Source organism: Caretta caretta, chromosome 5 (genome assembly GCF_965140235.1).
Source record: "Caretta caretta isolate rCarCar2 chromosome 5, rCarCar1.hap1, whole genome shotgun sequence".
In the NCBI taxonomy this organism is placed as follows: domain Eukaryota; kingdom Metazoa; phylum Chordata; order Testudines; family Cheloniidae; genus Caretta; species Caretta caretta.
In genome coordinates, this window is record NC_134210.1 from 133593847 (window position 1) to 133614828 (window position 20982).

Sequence of the window (20982 nt, forward strand, 5' to 3'; positions counted from 1 at the left end):
ATGGCTAGGCAGCAGTTCTGCGGTAAAGGACCTAGGGGTGACAGTGGACGAGAAGCTGGATATGAGTCAGCAGTGTGCCCTTGTTGCCAAGAAGGCCAATGGCATTTTGGGATGTATAAGTAGGGGCATAGCGAGCAGATCGAGGGACGTGATCGTTCTCCTCTATTCGACATTAGTGAGGCCTCATCTGGAGTACTGTGTCCAGTTTTGGGCCCCACACTTCAAGAAGGATGTGGATAAATTGGAGAGAGTCCAGCGAAGGGCAACAAAAATGATTAGGGGTCTGGAACACATGAGTTATGAGGAGAGGCTGAGGGAGCTGGGATTGTTTAGCCTGCAGAAAAGAAGAATGAGGGGGGATTTGATAGCTGCTTTCAACTACCTGAAAGGGGGTTCCAAAGAGGATGGCTCTAGACTGTTCTCAATGGTATCAGATGACAGAACGAGGAGTAATGGTCTCAAGCTGCAGTGGGGGAGGTTTAGATTGGATATTAGGAAAAACTTTTTCACTAAGAGGGTGGTGAAACACTGGAATGCGTTACCTAGGGAGGTGGTAGAATCTCCTTCCTTAGACGTTTTTAAGGTCAGGCTTGACAAAGCCCTGGCTCGGATGATTTAACTGGGAATTGGTCCTGCTTCGAGCAGGGGGTTGGACTAGATGACCTTCTGGGGTCCCTTCCAACCCTTATATTCTATGATTCTATGTTCTCTGTGTATATAAATCTCCCCACTGTATTTTCCACTGAATGCATCCGATGAAGTGAGCTGTAGCTCATGAAAGCTTATGCTCAAATAAATGGGTTACTCTCTAGGGTGCCACAAGCACTCCTTTTCTTTTTGCGAATACAGACTAACAGGGCTGCTACTCTGAAATGCGTTAACAATAGCCATAGTTAATAAGAATACATGCAGAATGCTACACAAGCACCAAATCACTGCCAACAACAGTGCATGCATGCAAAATTACAATGATAATACAACACCTGTTTATGAAAGCCACATTATATTCTTCACAGCTAGTCACACTGGCTTGGCTATTAATTCTTCAGACATAATTGCACACATTCTGGTCCAGATCCTGAGCTGTCAAATCAGTACAGCTCCATTGACCTCCATGATCTTTCACTGACCTCCATTCTTTGAGCTTTATGTTATATGAGGATTACTGTAGCTCCATGTCATGAGAAGATCTGGCCCTCTGAGTGTATTCATAAAACGGATCAGAAAGAGTTAGATATATTCTTTGCATGGTGTTTGTCACCAAGGGGGTAAACAGGTTGTGATGTCCAAAATATGTACACACAAGCTAAACCAGGTTCAGCATGAGAGGTTCTCTACTCCTGGAGCTGGTCCAAGCTCCAGATTTCCATTCTGTGGGAAATTCTGACATTTTGAAATGTCTTTTAATCCCAAATTGGAATGAAAAGCTGAAGTTTCCTGCAAAATGAAAATTCAAAAAATTTCATCTTGGAAATATTGAAACAACCTTATCAAAACATTTCTGTTTCATACGGGCAAAGTCCTTTGTTTTAACTCTATCAAAATTTCAATTCTTCTATTATAAATTGCTCATTATAGTATAAAAGTCAAAATGATCATGTTAAAAATGAAGCTCTTTGACCTTATTGAAATGAAACACTTTGATCATTTTTACCATGAAAAATGTCAAGCGAATCAGCACAGTCCCGGGAAACATTTCAATTCTATTGGAATCAACTTTTTTCAGTCGGAAACCTGTTGTCTCAAAAACTTCTTGACTAGCTCCATCCACTTCCTTGACGCTTGCACTGTTATTCACACCTGTGTAAAGTGATGGGTGTAAAACGCTAGTAAAGCAGAATGGTAGCATTTTACACCGACTCTGCCCCGGTCTAAAGGACAACACCAGGTGCAGAGCAGTAGTGAATCAGGCCTCAGGTGAGCTAATATTTCCCTACTGGCCAGGAGAGCCCGGGAGCAGTGACAGGCTATACGTTGTTGCAATCTGCACAAGTCGGAGCGGTGCCTGTTTAATTAGTCTGACTGTCTGCAGACAGCTGGGAGAAGATATTGCTGGGAGGAGAAAAGCGAAGTGCGACAGACTGTTTTGTTCACTCCTGGGCAGCCTTGATTTACAAAAGCTCAGCATTTTTGTTGAGTCTAAGCAGAGGCAATGGGATTGTCTCACACACAACTGTAGGAAACACCTTGTTGCTCTAATTCTTTGACTGGCTTTTCAGCCTGGGCTATGATCTTGTGAGACCTTCATCGCGAAAACCAGATTTGGGCCCAGTCCACATTTGGCTGGGAGACCTCCAAGGATCATTTGTTTGTCATGTAGACAGGACTTGCAGAATTGCAGCTCATAAGAAGTAGAGGTGCGTGAATTCACTTTGTCACAGACGAAGCTTGCGATATCATGGAAGTTGAAATCTGCTCCCCGCAGGGCCCTGCTCTTTTATTCTTTACCTGTGTCTTTCATTATCATTCTGTTTTCCAAAATGAATCCATAGTCCAGCTTTCAGAATCAATGCTCAGCTGTAATTGTGTCCTACTTTACCTTTTCCCTTACACAGATAAAGATCGCTGGTATGGTTTAGCCTTGAATTAGTTCAGTTTCCTTGTCATCTGTTGTTAATTCAAAGACTGAGTTACAATAGTCACTTTCATTCTCATCTTTCATCACCTGTCTCTTCCAGTCTCTCTCTATGTCAGTCTTTACCGTATCTCCAAACTGCAGGGAAAATACAGCCAGCCTCCATATCGAGGTAGAACCCATTTTTGGCTGACCTACATATTTCTGCATTATCTCACAATATCTGTTTCAATGAGTGTCTTCAATGAGTGTCCTCAATGAGCACACACGCAAATCCAGCAGCCTCGCACTTTCCCACATTTCATTCGGAGGAATCGGGTGCATTTTAAAGCTCACAAAAGCATGAGATGGACAACGATATCAGGCAAAGGCAGGTACTAGCCTAGCACTGGGAGAGCACACACACAACCCCTGCTAGTCTAGTACCTGTGGTTAGCTGAATAGGAAGGAATGGCTTTGTGGGTTAAGGCACTGGACTGGGCTCAAGAGCTCGGGGGGCAACTCCCAGTTCTGCCACAGACTCCCTTCATGACCTTGGTTAAATTATTTAATCTCTCTGTACCTTGGTTCCCCCTCTTGTCTTTTAGATTGTAAGCTCTGTGGGGCAGGGACTGCCTCACTGCCCCTTACTATGCGTCTCTACAGCACTTAGTACAGCAGGGCCCTGATCTCAACTGGGACCTCTGCTGGGACACAAATAATGAAAATAATTAGGAACTGCCAGCTATAATGCTCTGTGCCCTGATTGATACTAGACACTTCTCCATCAGTTCGTTCGGGATTGAACCAAGCTGATGGATTTTGCTTCTGTTAGCAAGATCAAAAGGTAGAAAAGCAAATGCATTAAGTCACAATGGCCCTCGATCTACATTCCCAGTGCTAGTTTCATTTCAGAGAAGTCAGTCACAGAGGATGACTACAGACGTGCCTGGAACACACAGTGCCCGGTCCAGGTTCCTCAGTGTGCTCCTGCAATGATACAAAGCAGCCCGGCACTCGCTTTAGCTAGTGGGTTAAGCTGGGTTTTGGCTGTCTTGAGTCAGAGCAGTCCAGTGACTCTGGCCCTGTAGTTTTAAACCACGCGTTTATTCCACTGTCTGCTATTTGCAGAGCTTCAAGGTATGTCATGTGGCTGCGCGACCCCCTGAAATCAATGGGAAGGTCTGCTTTTAAAAAGTGAGGGCAACAACTCAGCATAAGGTTATTAGGATTTTAGCCCCGGCCTGGTTAAATGCACTTGGCTTCAGCAGATGAAATATTTATTCAAAAAGGGCCTTGAACCTGCAGGTGCTGAGCACTCTGCCTTGGATGGGACAAAGTACTGAAGTACATGCATAACTGTAAGCACCAGCATAGTCCCATTGAAGTCAAAGGCACTAGGCTGCTTTACACCAGCTGAGGCTCTGTCACTGGGTTTCAAGCCTGTCAAAATGTAACCCAGTCCCTCGGGCCCAATTTTGCTCTTGCTTACACTGGGGTAACTTGGGAGTAGCTCCACTGAAATCAGGGGAGTGACAATCGTGTCAGAGGATGTAAGGGAGAGGAGAACCAGTCCATAGGTTTGTAAGTCTGTCAGTTATTAGTCCAGAAAGCCATGGGTCATTCACAGTCCCACACAACTCCAAAACTGCCCTTTCTGCTATCTTCTAAGCCACTGCTTGGATTCCCTGCTGCTAGCAACCTTGGCCAGAAGGGCAGAGAGTGCAGGGTCATATCTAATGGCATCTGAGGGGAGAAGGAGTAACGCAAGGCGGTAATATCATCACTGTCAGAGGAAGCTTAGGCAAGGAGTTGCGGTGGGGGAGTAGGAAGGGGGAAGAGAAAGGAAAGATGGCAGCAAGAGCTGCATAGCATAGGGGCTCAGATCCTGCCCTCACTCACATCACTGAAGACAAGGGAGCTATGTCAGTTTACATCAGCTGAGAATCTGGCTCAGTGGAGCTACAGCAGGGTAAAACCAGTGCCAGAGACAGGAAAATCGGGCCAGAATTTTAGTGTACTCCCCTGAGCTCCAGAGGCTGCGAGTCTATTCCAACCCACTTCCACAAAGCCTAGCCCAAGCTATAGCAACTCCTGTATTCATCTTTGGAGGTTCCTGGGTCAGTCCTTGATGGCAGCCATCCCATTAGCAGAGATTAGCTACCAGCTGTCTAAGTCTACAAACAGCTGCTTTTGGTTCAGGAAGCCAATATCTGACTATTTATTGGTGTAACTCCATTTTTTCTATGAAACATGAATTTATTTTTTTTACAGATAACTTTGAAAATGTACATAAACAAACCCCTATCAAAATTATGAGTATTTTATAAAAGTGTGTGTGTGTGGGGGGGGGTGTATTTACCATGCTAAAGGCCAGTTCTGCAGCCCTACTCGCTCAACAAGTTCCCTCCTCTTCAAGATCTACAGTATACGAAGCCTCTCAAGGCGATAGTGGCATGGCCTAAAATGCCAGTACTAGACTAAATTCTGCTCTACATCACCTTCACATTATGTGCAAGCAGCACCGCCCAGCTCTCTCATGGTATAGTGACCATTTACATCAGGATGAAGGACTAAGGTGATGAGGATATGGAAGCACTTGAATGACTCTCCACCTATCTACTAAATACCTCAGGTATTTGTGTGGCCCTCATTACTATAAAATCCAAGCACCTTACTGTCTTTAATAAACTTAATCCTTACAACATCCCCTGTCAAATTCAGGCTAAGACACAGTGATCCAGCATTTGTGACCTCCAAGCTTGAATATTGTCATTCTCTCTGCCAAGGTCTGAAACAGATGCTCTTAAAAAAGCCACAGCTGGTTGAGAACACTGCAGCCTGTCTGCTCAGTAACACAAACTGTTAAGAACACATCACCCCAGTGCTCTTCAGTCTTCACTGACTCTGGGTCAAACTCTAGATTACATTTGATCTTCAAGCTAACTGAGGGACCACCTCATCTTGACTGATCATGACCTCCTTCAACAGCTATATTTCACGGGAACAGTGACATGGCTAACCTGAGAAGCGTACTGCAGAAGACTGGCCCATCAGTCTGTGACTTCCTGCTAGAGGAGGTCCGGATGATCATGGAACCAACCAACCTCACAGAAACACACACAGAGAAACAGTTTCACAGACTGAAGGAGAAAAGGTAGAGAGAGAAAGAGAGAGATCTTTGTGTTCATACTTTATACATTTGTGAAATGGTAACGGGTGAAGATTACATAGATTCTGTGGAACTAATCATGTAGGTGAGAGTTTAGAACATAAGAACAGCCATACTGGGTCAGATCAAAGGTCCATCGAGCCCAGTATCCTGTCTTCCGACAGTGGCCAGTGCCAAGTGCTCCAGAGGGAATGAACAGAACAGGGAATCATCCAGTGATCCAGCCCGTCGCCCATTCCCAGCTTCTGGCAAACAGAGGCTAGTGACACCATCCGTGCCCATCCTGGCTAACAGCCACTGATGGATCTATCCTCCATGAACTTACCTAGTTCTTTTTTGAACCCTGTTATAGTCTTGGGCTTCACAACATCCTCCGGCAAGGAGTTCCACAGGTTGACTGTGCATTGTGTGAAAAAATACAGTTTGAAGGTCCCAGCCCAGGCTTTAAGTTTTATTAGCTCAAACTCATCCCTGCTACAACTTAATCAGGATGAATTTGACTCATTGTGTTATGTTGCAATATGTTGAGGCCGCAGTTCAGTCAGGTATTTAAGCAAGCACCTGGTTTTAAGCTCGTGAATAGTCCCATTGAAGTCAAAAGGCTTGTGTGCATTGCTCAATAGGGACTTAAATTGCTAAATCATACTGGAAATTTAAAATAATCTGCCAATGAGAACACGGCACAGAGGCCCAGGGAGCATCTGTCAGCATGTGAATCCATGGTGCTGCATACATTTTACCTCCAGATTTCACACAGAAGGCAGCAGCTGTCAGTGACTTTAAGAAAGAAAAGAAATGTGAAAAATGAGGTGTTCAGAGGCAAAAATACCCAGTGACACAAGTGATTAATATTTATAATTCTAGTTCCAAAATAACCTCTGCGTTGCTGAGAGATGGTTGCGAACTCTAAGCTGTACGTCTAACAGGCTTTATTATAGGCACTAATAATAGCATTTAAGCCCCAGATGAGGCACGGTACAGATCACAAATTCAAGTGCTGACAGAAGAAAAAGGGGCCTTTTTAAAACCCAGAGTCTGATTCTGCCCTGAATTACACTTGTTTTATACTGGTGGAACAATATCGATTTCAGCAGAGCTACACCGCTGGAAACCTGGAGTAAGACAGTGAAGAATCTCGTTCCTAATCTCTGATGCAAATGAGAAGCAGTGCTGAGATTATTACTCACTCTCACATGATCGAAGCTGCCTAAAATAGTGAGTTCAATGGGTTTCATTGCTGCTGTATCAAAACCGTGGGCAAGGAAGGCAAACTTTTCAGAGATGAATGATTCCTTGCAGTCTCTGAAAACGTACAGCTGAGCAAAACTGCAATACAACATCTGACTTTCCTTTCCAGAACCATGGCATGAGGTGAGCAGTACCCTGCCCATTGTCCCTTTTTCACAGGGAGCCATCACACTGTCGGCATGGAGTGCTGAACCACTGTTTGGCCCCCATCGACACCAGTGGTCAACCCATATACAGCCATAATCGGGGAACAGCTGGGTAGGAAGAGCGGAGCTGTGTTTACCATAGAAGACCAAAGTCACATCTGGTGTAACTCTATTGACTTACGCAGAGGGAAGAATGGAGCACTGGGTGCTAAACATCAGATAGTTTCTAGTTGAGAGAGGGCTGAGGAGCCAGAGTATAGTCCAGCCTTCATGTCCATTCAGATTCTTACTGATGCTGGCAATAAGGGGGCCAATTATTACCATTCTGTTGTGGTATTTTCTGTGATAAGGATGCCTGTCCCCTGCAAAAAGCACTGAGATCACTAACTCGTTCACACAGGCAGCCAAACAGCCGTCAGCTGTGCAATGGGGTGGGCTGGGGGGGTTGTCAGGTACACCTCACACTAGAACTGGGCCACAAGAAGTCAATTCCCTGCAGGAGGCCTGCCCTCCCCAGGAGAACCTGCGTAACCTGCCCCATAGGCAAAGAAAGCTTTCACCTGGTCACCAGTCGTGGAGGAAAAGAGAGACTGAGGAGCTGGCGGTGACTTCTCAGCCTAAGGACCATGCTGTACTTGAAGAAGCTGACAGGTAGGTGAGTTTTATTCTTTGTTGTAACGACTGAGAGGAACTTGCTGTTTGGTTTGCTGCACTGACCCGGTGCTGAAGGAACTTTGGGCCTTTCCATTAAAAAACAGGCCAGAGCCTATAAAAGATGGAGCTATGACTCTTCTTTGGGCTCTCTCCTTTATTGTGGAGCCTGCTGCTAGGGCCTGAGGCTGGCCCTGTGTAACGACGTAGTGACCAGAGATCACTACTGATGTGGGTTTGACTAGAACTAGGAACTTAGAGGAGAAAAACTTCCTATCCTTATTGCTTCTCTCCACCCTGCCTTTGTCTCTTCTCCTTCTGTCTGCTGTTTCTCTCCTTCCATGTGTGAGTCTCCCAGGTATGCTTTCTATTTGGTTGGACCCTGCTTTCTTGGCAGGCAAGTGCACTTGGGCCCCAATAGTGCAAACACTGTTAAGTACTCGCTGATCTTCATGCACTGTACCTGCTCTTACTGTATTCAGTGGAATCATTTTTGTGTTTGAGTTAAGCATGTGCATAAATGTTTGCACGACTGGTTTCCTACGAAAGCCCATCAGCTAAGTCTGTTCCTGGAGGGAAATGGAACAAAAAGTGGGGTTTAGACCCACTCCCTGTCTGACACTCTGTGCCCCAAAGAGACACTCTGCACCCCATATTCACCATTGGTGATATCATTAGGATATGTTTTGTACCAAGTATGCCTTGTGAGTTATCTTTTTAAAAGTCTCAATCTGTTGAATGTTAATATCCTGTTAAGTTGTGTGTGCTCTCGTTGTATTAGAAGTTGTGAAGTTTTGCTGTGTAGGTGCCGCTGAAACATGTTGTGAGGTTGGGAACACCCACAAGCAGCCTTTCAGGTACAACAATAAAAAGTTCAAACAATGTTGATGCCCCATTATGAAAAATACAAACACTCACAAGGATTACTCCTGGAACTGTGAACAATGGAAATCTCTCAGAAGATTGCACTACACAATGGGAACTGTTTAACTCAAGTCACAGCAAAAGATCTTTCCAGCAAGTTGGAAGAAAATATAAAAGGGGGAAGTGACATCATGAGGTGGCCTCACTCCCCACAAAAGAGAACACCTGAGGAACAAAGACTGAACTGGGGGAAGTGCTGGTTCCAGGCAGGAAAGAAGGAAGCCTGCCTGTGTATGAAACCTTGGTGGACTGTTTATACTATCTAACAGGGTGAGACACTGCTTAATTCAAATCCTATCTTGTATGTTAGGCTTAGATTGGGTTTTTGTTTATTTGCTAGGTACTTTGATCTGTTTGCTATCACTTATAATCACTTAAAATCTGTATTTCTGTAGTTAATAAATCTATTTTATATTTTACCTAAAACAGTATGGTTTGAGTGAAGTGGTTGGGAAAAAATCTCAGCTCAGGAACAAGAGTTGGTGCACGTCCCATTTCCTTTGTAGAAGTGGCAGACTCGGTAATAACTCATATACTGGCCAGGCTTTTGACTAGGGCACAGTGGTACAGCTCGGGGATCCTAGGCTGGGGAACTGGAGGCATTTTGGCTGGAGCCTCATTCTATTGTAAGTTCTTGATTGGCTTAGGAGAAGCATTCATATAACTGCAGCTGGGTGTGCCCCTGCCTGTGTGAATGCTGGCGGGAGTGCAGGATCGGGAGCAGTCTGCAGCTTGTCACACCAGCACAGGATGAGAGGGAGCCCAGGCTGATGAAACAGAGGGCTCAGTGGTACCCGAGTTCAGGTTGCACCCATGGAGTGGGGTAGAGGGGAGAACCTGGCACATCCTGTTCAACAGATTTCACAGGATCCAGTAGGTTCTAATTTGAGTTGTAGAGTTTCTGTCATTGGAGACCTCCCAAAGCACTTCACAGAGCTACAGATAACCATGAAAACTCACAGCCATATTAACAGGCAGCTATATGGCTGAAACCCCATGTGTTTGAGAATGTAGCTAGGCCAGAAGAGCTCAGCAGCTCCTGTTAGGACACCAGCATTGTCATGATATTTGGCTATCGGGGGTTGACTTGACTTTTGGGGGCTCATGAGATTTTACAAAATGTGGGGTCTCTTTTTTTCCTGAAGGTGTTTGAGACTTCAGGAGTCATGTTTTCCAGCTTTTCTTCATACCCATGAGGACTAGAAACTTGGGTTTTTTAATGAAAGCTGAGATTTATAGGTAATCACAGGACTGCAGAAGCAGGGAGTTTAAGGAAAACTCCAAATATCACAAGGCTCATGATAAAATCACAGCAGATGGCAACACAGATACGTAATTATGGCCAGATTTTCAAAAGCTCATGGTAACCCCTGTTGAGTGGGTGCTCCAGGTTCTGCTCTCCAGAGGACGTGAGTCTGTGACAGTCTCCAGCTGGAGTAGCTCCTGCTTTCAGCCTGTAGGTCTCAGTTCAATCCTCGGTGTGTTGGCCAAGAAGGTGGCACTCTCGCTCAGTACACTGACAATCTGGACACTTGATTAGGTGCCTAACTCTTTTAAAAATGTGGCCATAGGACTGCAGTGGGTTAAGTTACAGAACCAAGCAAAGAGAATTTAGAAACTGATCTAAAGCCCTGTAAATAGTGTGCCATCAGAACTTAATGAGAGCAACAAGGCAAGCTTCCCTACGGGACTTGAGTGGAGCTGGCAGCTACTGGGTTTCTGCAAGGGAATAGGCAATAGAAGTCTAAGCTGCTGTTATGAGTGCAGCCTACAGGAGAACTCTGTTTGTAGCCTAGGCTTTTCAGTGCCAGGTTCTGCCCTTGCAAATCAGGAAGATTTCTATTGACTGCCATGAGTTTGCCCTTAGCTACACCTAATCCTGGCAAAGTCTGGCCCAATAGGATAGTGTCTGGAAAAGGAATGGGCCCATTCTGAAAAATAATGGCAGTAATACCTTATGCACTACCCTTGTATCTGTCAATAATTTTAGCAAACGCCCACATAGTGCTGTTCAGCTGCTTTCTACATACTCAGCCCTGTGCTCAGCTTCATGGGTGCACGTGTCTTGTGAAACTCAGCCATTGGCTTCAAAGTGCCATGGCTGACTTCTCGTAATGAGATCCATGTCCATTTACTGGCTGGAGGAAAAGCTCTTGATCTGAGCACATTCATCACTGGAACAGTAACTTACTGGGAGCAATGCGCTGAACAAACAGATCTCGCTTTCTTCCAATGCAATATTCAATAACAGAGTTAACTTGGTAGATGCTGTCTTAGCAGCTTTTTGCCATTGGCCATTGATCTGTTTGTGTGGCTCAGATTCACAAAAGCTGTCTTCCTTTGCATTTATCTTGCAGCCTGTGGCTAGATACAACAGGTGCCTCGCCAAGCTGCAGGGAACATGTTTTTTTTTCTTTGGGTCTCTGATCCCACCAATTCACTGCTGGCCTTAGGGCAGAATGGAGAAAGCAGTGATAAGCTTGTAAAGAAATGTGGGACTGAAGATTTGCCTTGCTTCTTAAGCTCTAAGAGCATGGGCTGGTGCTATACAAAAGCCAGAGGAAGAGAACATTCCTCGCCACAGAGCCCAATGCTGAAAGCACTCCTCCTGTACACCACCTATTGAGCTCATGTAAATGGGTGTAGCTCACATGAAGTTAACAGCTGGGCCTACTTGCTTCAGTAAAGACTCTGGCCCGATGTGAGTGCCTCCAAGCATTCAGTGCAGATGTGGCCCTTAAAAAACTCCTTTTTTAGAGCAAATGCTTAGCCCCACGATGCATCCATTCAACTCGGTTGGGATGAATTTCAGGTGAGTTACAGTAATTGTAATACCTTTGCTGTGTGTTGGGAGTCAGCGCGGAGGGAAGCTTTTGAAACAGCAGCTGGAGTGTTCTCTTCATTAGGGTCTTCCTCTATTGCAACTGTATTCCCAAATCCTCCAAAGTTTGTTCCTTGGGCTGGCGTGCTCTGTGCAGAGTGGAATCTCCAAACTGCATGTTGGCTGCCTAAGATATTCCACTGGGAAGCCATTGCTTGTGCACAACTGTGATATGCTTTACTCTTGAAATGTTTCCTCTCTGTCTTGCTACTGAAATGCAAATAACTTCCCAACAAATAGCTGAGTTCAATCCTGCACCACTGAAACTAATGGGAATTCTGCAATTGGCTTAAATAGGGGCAGGACTGGACTAATCTATAGAGGTGGGTGAATGGACTACAAATGTACTTGCAAACTGAGCAGCTGTGTTCTCACTGCTACTTACAGGTGTGAGTGCTCATTCCTCCTGAGCATCCAGATGAGACATGTTTCAGTTCAGAAACATTCACAAATTATAGAACTGTTAAATTCTCAGATGCACTTGGTACAAAAAGAATCTCTGAAAAATGGTGCATTAATGAAAAGAGTAGTAGACAACTGTACAGGGGGATCCCGCCACACCGATCCTAAACCAGGCAGTGAGTCAAGAGAGTGCTTGACAGACAGGCAGACGTGCTTTTCTCCTCTCACCCTGAGTTCTGTAATCCAAGAACTTCTCCAACTGTGGCCTACACTTTCAAAGTCGCCAGTCATTGGAATTTTCATTTCTGGGTGTCCAACCCGAGACTCCTTAAAGCAGCCTGGCTTGGAGCCAGAGCTGTGGCTGGGGGTGGGACCAGAACAGAACTGGGGGTGGGGCTGGGTGGCGCTCCCTCCCTGCCCCCCGTTGTGGGCCTGGCCTGGCCTGCTGTGCCCCCTCCGAGCATTCCTCCATGACCCCCTAGGAGCCTCTTAGACCTCTGTTCTAAGGCCAAAAGTGACCACGCTGATCATCTGATGTGACCTCCTGCATACACAAGCCATAGAACTTTCCCCAGAAGCTGGATTACAGCATATCTCTGAGAAGGAAATCGAATACTATTTTTTTAAAAAATCCATGCAATGGGGAGTCTGCCACCTCCCCGATAAACTGTTCCAAGGCTTAATTACCCTCACTGCTAGGAAATCGCATATTATTTCAAGGTTGAATTTTGTCTAACTTCAGCTTCCAGCCATTGGACCATGTTATCCCTTTGTCTGCAAGATCGAAAAGCCCCCTGATATCTGATCTTTTCCATGTGTAAGTACCTATGCACAGTAATCAAATCATTTCTCAGCCTTCTCTATGATACACTGAATAAATTGAGCTCCTTAAGAGTATGTCTACACTGCAATTAAAGATCTGCGGCTGGCTCATGCCAGCTGACTCGGACTCTCGCGGGATGTGGGCTGCAGGCCTGTTTAATTGCAGTGTAGAATTCCGGGCTTGGGCAACAGCCCAGGCTCTGGGACCCTTCCACCTCAGACTTTATCGAACTATCTTAATTCCATAAGATTTGTCCCGGATATTGTCAGTGTCACACCAGTCGTATCATGTGTCTCCTCCTACGTAAGCATCCAACTCCTCTTGTTTGTTACGTAGGTTCCTAGCATAAGTATGTCGACACATTAAAAAATGTTATTCTTCACGTGCTGTTTTATGATTGGATTTGTCACATGTGTAAGGCTTTGGGGCTGGCATATGAAGTGTTGATAACTGGGCAATCATCATACCACCTCCCCCTTCCTGGTTAGTTTAAAGCCCTGCCACCTACACTAGCTAGTCTATCACTCATGCGACTGGTCCCCCTACTACTGAATGTAGGCTATCTGATTCATACAGCTCCTCTCTCTAGAGCAGGTGCCTCAAAGTTCCACAAAACTAAAACTTTTTCCTACATCACTTACCTAACTGACTGTTCACATTGTGTAGAGAGTTGTCACTTTGGATGGGCTATCACCAGCAGGAGAGTGAATTTGTGTGGGGGGGTGGAGGGTGAGAAAACCTGGATTTGTGCTGGAAATGGCCCAACTTGATGATCACTTTAGATAAGCTATTACCAGCAGGACAGTGGGGTGGGAGGAGGTATTGTTTCATATTCTCTGTGTGTATATAAAGTCTGCTGCAGTTTCCATGGTATGCATCCGATGAAGTGAGCTGTAGCTCACGAAAGCTCATGCTCAAATAAATTGGTTAGTCTCTAAGGTGCCACAAGTACTCCTTTTCTTTTTGTTCACATCAGTAACTTTTGCCTTCTCTCTTCTCTTGCCTGAGGGACAGAAAGGATTACCAAGAAGATTGTCTGTCTGGATAGTCTTTCTTGCAGCTCCAGATCCCTGAATCTGTCGAATTATGCCTGAGATGGTGTAATTGGTCCCAGTATGGATCACCATCACAGGAGTCTCTCCTGGCTGCTGACTTGTTTGTAATAGCCTGGTAGACTTAAGGGGCAGGTCACATTTGGCGCTAGGAGAAGGTTCAGAATACTCTTCAAGGTTGGCTCTGAGTACAATGTTACAGCAGGTTGTCACAGTGTTACAGCAGGTTACAATGTCACCTACAGGTTGGACAACTGACTTCTGTATTGTAGAAGAGGTTGTAAAGGCCACTGCAGCTATCTAGGACTCCAGATATTTAACTTTTATGGAGCACTAAGAGATCCATATCCTTCTGTGGAGATGCCCAATGGTCTTGCGTGCTATGATTCATGTGAACATTGTGGTGTTTAGATGCTGCTTGTAATTATTAGAACTGGGAGCACTGGCTGTTGGGAGTCTGAAAGGACAGGAAACAGAAAGGAGGGGGGAGGAGTTGAGGAGGCTGAGTGAGGGCTACCGAGGGTCCAGCAGCAGCTTGGTAAAGAGGTTTCCACTTTATTTTTAAAGTCCTGTTGAAGTTTGTTAGTACCTTGCCTGGTTGCTACAACAAACATACAAACTATATATCCACAGGCCCCTCACTGTCATAGGAACTAACCATCCCAGACAGGGACATGAGGTCTCTGGCCTAGTATGTCCATGTGAGATAAATGTATCTTTTCTAATAACTGCCTGATCCTTAATTATCTCTAGCTAGCAACTGGCAAATGCCAGGAGCGTATTGCTATGTAACAGATAGGGAAAGCAATGGGAGTTGTCGATCTTTACAAAATCAAGAGCTTAGACCCAGCTCCTCAAAGGCAGTTAGAAACCTAAATCCCATTGCAATCAACGGGAGTTAGGTTGCTAAATACCTTGGAGGAGCTGGGCCTAGATCCCCAGCTGGTGTAAACCACGATAGCTCTGTTGAAGCTGTTACCAGTTGAGGATCTGTCCCCAAGGGTTCGGACTGTTATAAACCTTACAAAACAGCCACAGACTTAACTGTTGAGCCATCCTGCCTTTCATTAGCGCACTAATGGGGGAGGGATAGCTCAGTGGTTTGAGCACTGGCCTGCTAAACCCAGGGTGGTTGTGAGTTCAATCCTGGAGGGGGCCATTTAGGGATCTGGGGCAAAAATTGGGGATTGGTCCTGCTTTGAGCAGGGGGTTGGACTAGATGACCTCCTGAGGTCCCTGTCAACCCTGATATTCTATGATCTACTAGCTGGGGACTTGGATTTAATTCTGTTTCTGCCACTTTAACTTCTGAAGCAGGAAAGGTCCCAGCAGAGGTAAAGTGGTCATGCCTTGTGAAATCTTTCTGCTGGCTTTTGTGGCTTTTCTCCTCCTCCTGCATGAATAAACTGGGCTGATCAGCACCCTGTGAAGCCAGTTGCATTGTCCGCAGTCTATTAATCTGGCACAGGCCAACGTGACCTGGCTGTTACATTGTTGGTCAAATTATACCCTTTGATTTGATAGGAGAACAAGTAGGTCATTTGGCACAGGACTGTAGGAAATGGAAAAACAAGCATTATACCCTCAAAGGCAGCTTGGATTCTGAAGCTTTAAAATCCCAGGCCTTAAATCAAAGCCAGTATCTTCTTGCTCTCTGTTAGGATATAGATATTCAGGCCTGTCTGTGTAAAGGCCTATATTCTAAGAATTTAGGTGTATTCTTATCACTTAGCTAGTTATAGAGGTACAAAACAGAGAATCAAAATCACTCATAGACTCATAGATATTAAGGTCAGAACGGACCATTATGATCATCTAGTCTGACCTCCTGCACAACGCAGGCCACGGAATCTCACCCACCCTCTCCTGAAATAAACCTCTCACGTATGTCTGAGCTACTGAAGTCCTCAAATCATGGTTTAAAGACTTCAAGGTGCAGAGAATCCTCCAGTAAGTGACCCATGCTCCATGCTACAGAGGAAGGCGAAAAACCGCCAGGGCCTCTTCCAATCTGCCCTGGGGGAAAATTCCTTCCCAACCCCAAATACGGCGATCAGCCAAAAACCCTGAGCATGTGGGCACGATTCACCAGCCAGATATCCAGGAAAGAATTCTCTGTAGTAACTCAGATCCTACCCCATCTAACATCCCATCACAGGCCATTGGGCCTATTTACCATGAATAGTTAAAGATTAATTAATTGCCAAAATCGTGTTATCCCATCATATCATCTCCATAAACTTACCGAGTTTAATCTTGAAGCCAGATAGGTCTTTTGCCCCCACTGCTTCCCTTGGAAGGCTGTTTCTGTCTGCTGTATAATTAATTTTTCTGGGTGTAAACTAATTAAGGTGGTGGGATATAATTGGTTAAATAATCATGTTACAGTATGTTAGGATTGGTTAGTTAAATTTCAGGAAAATGATTGGTTAAGGTATGGCTAAGCAGAACTCAAGTTTTACTATATAGTCTGCAGTCAATCAGGAAGTAAGTGGGGGGAATGGGAACAGGGAATGGAGGTGGGGAAATTGGAATCATGTTTGGCTAAGGGCAGGAATGGGAACAAGGACACAGGTGTAAGGCTCTGTGGTGTCAGAGCTGGGAAGGGGGACACTAAGGAAGGAAACTGGAATCATGCTTGCTGGAAGTTCACCCCAATAAACATCGAATGGTTTGCACCTTTGGACTTCGGGGATTGTTCCTCTCTGTTCATGCGAGAAGGACCAGGGAAGTAAATGGGTGAAGGAATAAGCCTCCTAACACTCTCCTATCCATTAAAGACTTGCTGCTTTTCCCCATGCTGTTATGGCCAGCTGTTTACTCTACCTGCTCTTGTGCATCTGTTGCGTAGGCTCGTTCTAACTAAACGCATGGCAGACTTTTCAGTATGGGGCTACAAATGCTTCGCCTACGCTCTGTCTCATGGTCTTTGATGCTGCAGAACAGGAAGGGCCCTGTCTGCTTCAATAAACGAAATGTTGAATCTTGGTCTGAATGACATGGCGGGGGAGAAAATATGCCAGAACACCCAAAGACGATCAAGCCAAATTGGGGCTGTTGTCACATTTAGATGTTTGTTATATTTTTCTCTGTGGTTTTCATAGAGAACTGTGACTCATGAATCTTAAGCAGTGCAGTTGGATGTGTCGAGCGTTTTCTTTTTTCGCTGCACAGATGTATGTATTCAAGTTGGGGAAAGTAAGTATTATGATGCTTGGCAGTGGATCTCCTTGCAGCTTTGATGGCCTTTAAAGTTTCATACTGCTTCAAAGGAGAAGGAACAATGACTTGTGCTATACAGATTACAAAGCCCTTCGATAAACCTGTCTCTCTAAATAATATATGGCACCACCAGAGGTCACCTGAGTGTCTGCATAACATGTTGTCACTCTCTTGTACAAATAAAATAACATTTGGCACTTGCAAGTTCTTCCAAGGATCTCAAAGCACTTTGCAAAAGTAACTTAATATATTAACACTAATGTAATAATTAATATACTTATCACTAATAACTTAGTATTTAATGATGCGGAACTCAGCTACAAGTTAAGTGACTTGCTCATAAAATTCCAAACTAATGCATTATATGCAATGAGCTAACTCCAGCCCTGGGCACACTTCCACTACAGGCAACAGAGTATTTTGCTATGTGAGAAGCCTGATGAACAGCTGGGAAAAACCCTGGTAAAATTAAAAAAAAAAATCATCTTCTGGGAGATTAAAATGTGGGTCATAGTAGATTACCATAACTATCTACTCTAGGCATTTCTAACTGTAGTTTGCCTTACATCTTTGCAAAATGTCTTCTACTCCTGGGTCACAGCCGTTTGTCTTAAAAGTTATAAGCTTCCCTTAGTACGTCAATGAACAATGAAGCTAACATACCAACCCAGCTCTTATCACCTGTTAGGAGCCCTTGGTGTTATCAGTGATACTCGTACATTGCAAAAGTCACCCCTATGCAGAGGGACAGCATAAGACCTATTGATCACTCTAAATCCTTCTGCACAGGTGTAAATTTAATCTAAGTGGAAAATATGCAAACAATGTTTAAATGGGAGACAGGGAAACTGGTCATGCCTCTCCCTCTGCTAGTAGGGGAAGCTGAGGAGGAAGTTGAATTGATAATTTTGTCGAGCCCCCACCCCAATTTCATTGCAGAAACTATAAATTGTGTGGGTTAAGTCAGTGGTTCTCAACCAGTGGGACAGGGCCCCCTGGGGGGCTGTGGGCAGGTTTCAGGGGGTCCGCCAAGCAGGACCAGTGTTAGACTTGCTGGGGCCCAGGGCAGAAAGCTGAAGTCCCACTGCGTGGCAGCCCTGAGCCCCATCACCGGGGCTGAAGCAGGAGCCTGAGCAACTTAGCTTCACAGGGCCCCCATGGCGTGAGGCCCTGAGCAATTGCCCTGCTCGCTACCCTTTAACGCCGGCCCTGGCTTTTAGATGCCGAAAACCAGTTGTTGAGGCCCAGGTGGTCTGTGGAGTTTTTATAGCATGTTTGGGGGGCTGCAGAAAGATAAAGTTTGAAAGAAACCCTGGGTTAAGTAACCCGAACAATCTTTCCAGAAGCCATGTTCGTAGAGTGCCAATTAAGGACAAAACAATTTTGTTTTTGCAGGTTAAACAGAGTTCACCTAACAGGGAAATCACTAAAGAAACGCCAAAGAAAAGTTGCTTAGAGATAGAGAGAGCATTTATACTGGGAAATGAAGTATTCCAAGAGTTATTAGCAGGAAAACTGTTAAATCTGAAGTCCAAGCAGGCACTGATTTGGTTATCTCCACAAACAGCCAAATTCATCCATTACTGGGCTGAAATCAATGGAGTTACAACAGGGCCAGATCTGGGCCATTGACTTTAAACTATAGTTACCTGCATGATGAGATAAACCACTGGAATACTAGCTCACAATCCACCACAAATCCCAGCACATCAGCCCTGCTGAAATGTATTTTCATTACAGATGGGCATTCCATTGTGCTCGGCACTGGACATACATCAGACAGCCCCTGCCCTGAAGTGCTAACAATTGAAATAGACAAGACAAGACCAGGAGTGGAAAGAGGTGAAGTGGCTTGTCCAAGGGCAATGGCAGAGCTAGCAATAGAAACCAGGACTTCTGATTCCCTGTCTGGTGCCCGTCTGCTGGGTGGTATTGTTTCCCTAGGAGTTACATGTCATCACTTGGTCAGACTTCAGACTCCACTGGGAAGTAAGGAGTAGAAAGGCCTATTACAAATCAGTCTCACGCTGGATAACAAGACTCATAAATGCAAGAATATTGTTTAAAATCTGCCCACTGATACATTGTCTCTTGGATGGAGTCTGAGGGTCACTTCTGACGGAACTTGCCAGAGGTAACTATATATAATAAGCTATATGAAAACATGGTGGAATCTGGTACAACTGGGTCAATTTAAGCAACTCCTGTTTTGATCCATTATATGAATGATCCAGCTCCACAAGCAGGGAGCTTCCCAAATCAGATGCTTAGTTGGAATCAAATCCCTATTTTACAAGACCATGAGTTGTGCTAGGCATAGTAATTCTGAGGGAGGCCAGTCACACTATAATTGGCTGTAATTAGCTTGTATAAGCTGAAACATACTTTGCCTGCAGCCAATGGCTGATCAAATAGATGTGAAATATTTTCGTCCTTTGAAATACTCCAGAAATTACACCTGATCCTTATAACCAAATGCTCCCTGATTAGTACAAAAGGGGCAATGCACCAGCTGAATACACAAAGGGAGGAGCTGGGGGTCAGACTGTTGTACCTTTGAGCTAGCCTCGCACTAAGGGACAATTGGCCAGGTGTAAAAGCCCTTGGGGAATCCTTCCAACAGCCCCCTTATATTACGCACAGAGACTGGGGATGCTCCCCACATTGTTCCATGACTAGGTGGAGATGACATAGGGATGGGAGGAGGAGGCATGGTCATGATCAATCTGTGCCCTAGTGGTACTGCACCCCTGCAGTAGCCCATAGGAGACCCATGGAAGCAGACACACACAGTAGGGCAGTTCCAGGAGTCTTTGCCCAGTCCACAGTACTCCCACCCTCCCTAAGCCGAGGAAATGCAGGCAAGCTGCACCCTCTCTGATGCTACAGTGGCACAATCTGCCCCTGAGAACTGGGGACACTTACTTACAGGTTTCATAGAATCATAGAATATCAGGGTTGGAAGGGACCTCAGGAGGTCATCTAGTCCAACCCCCTGCTCAAAGCAGGACCAATCCCCAACTAAATCATCCCAGCCAGGGCTTTGTCAAGCCTGACCTTAAAAACTTCTAAGGAAGGAGATTCTACCACCTCCCTAGGTAACGCATTCCAATGCTTCACCACCCTCCTAGTGAAAAAGTTTTTCCTAATATCCAACCTAAACCTCCTCCACTGCAACTTGAGGCCATTACTCCTCGTTCTGTCAGGTTTAAAGGGTGCAGGGCAGGGAAAAGTGGGCCCATAGGATCCAGTCCAACTCCAGAAAACTTCAGTCCAGATCCTCTGCTAGTGTAAATCCACAGAAGTCAATGAAGCAATGCCAGTGTATACCAGTTCAGGGTTAAAAGGTTGCTTCATTTTTACACACACACACACACACTCTCTTCATTTTTACACACACACACGCCTCTGTGGGTTGCTAAACAATAATCCAGTTATTTGTCAAGTCGCTTGGGAAACTCCAGGAGCAAGGAAACAAATAGCTAAGGGCATCATATATCTTATATTGCCTACATAATTAACACTTTCCCTATGAGGTATAAAGGAATATATGTTTCATTGCACAGAGCAGCTTTCTGTCTCATTCATGGATTGTAGCTTTTAATGTGTTCTCTTAATTGTGGTAACTAACTAAATTCTTCCGAAGGATGCTGTCAAATGGGAAACATCATCAGTCAATATACTTAAGGAACAGTAAAATGTTTCCAAAAAAGTACTTTTAACTGCTGAGAGTGAATGTTCTATGTAGTTCTATAGGAAAAGTGGAGCGTAATGAAAAAATTGTCAAAGTGAACTTGCACATTTACCAGCCTCAAAGACATCATCCTATACAACTGAAAGTTGCCTTTAAAAGGGTACTGTGTTGTGCTCACAACCAGAGCTTACTGATGAAAGAATAGTGTTTCTT

At 44.9% G+C, this 20982-nt stretch overlaps 1 long non-coding RNA gene across 1 annotated transcript; it reads left to right on the forward strand.

Annotated features, from left to right (window-relative positions):
• Positions 1 to 221: 221 nt before the first annotated feature.
• LOC142072069 (uncharacterized) lies at positions 222 to 17279 on the forward strand. Its single transcript, XR_012668334.1, has 2 exons — positions 222 to 704; positions 15412 to 17279. It is a non-coding gene; the product is annotated as an uncharacterized LOC142072069 (long non-coding RNA).
• Positions 17280 to 20982: the final 3703 nt, after the last annotated feature.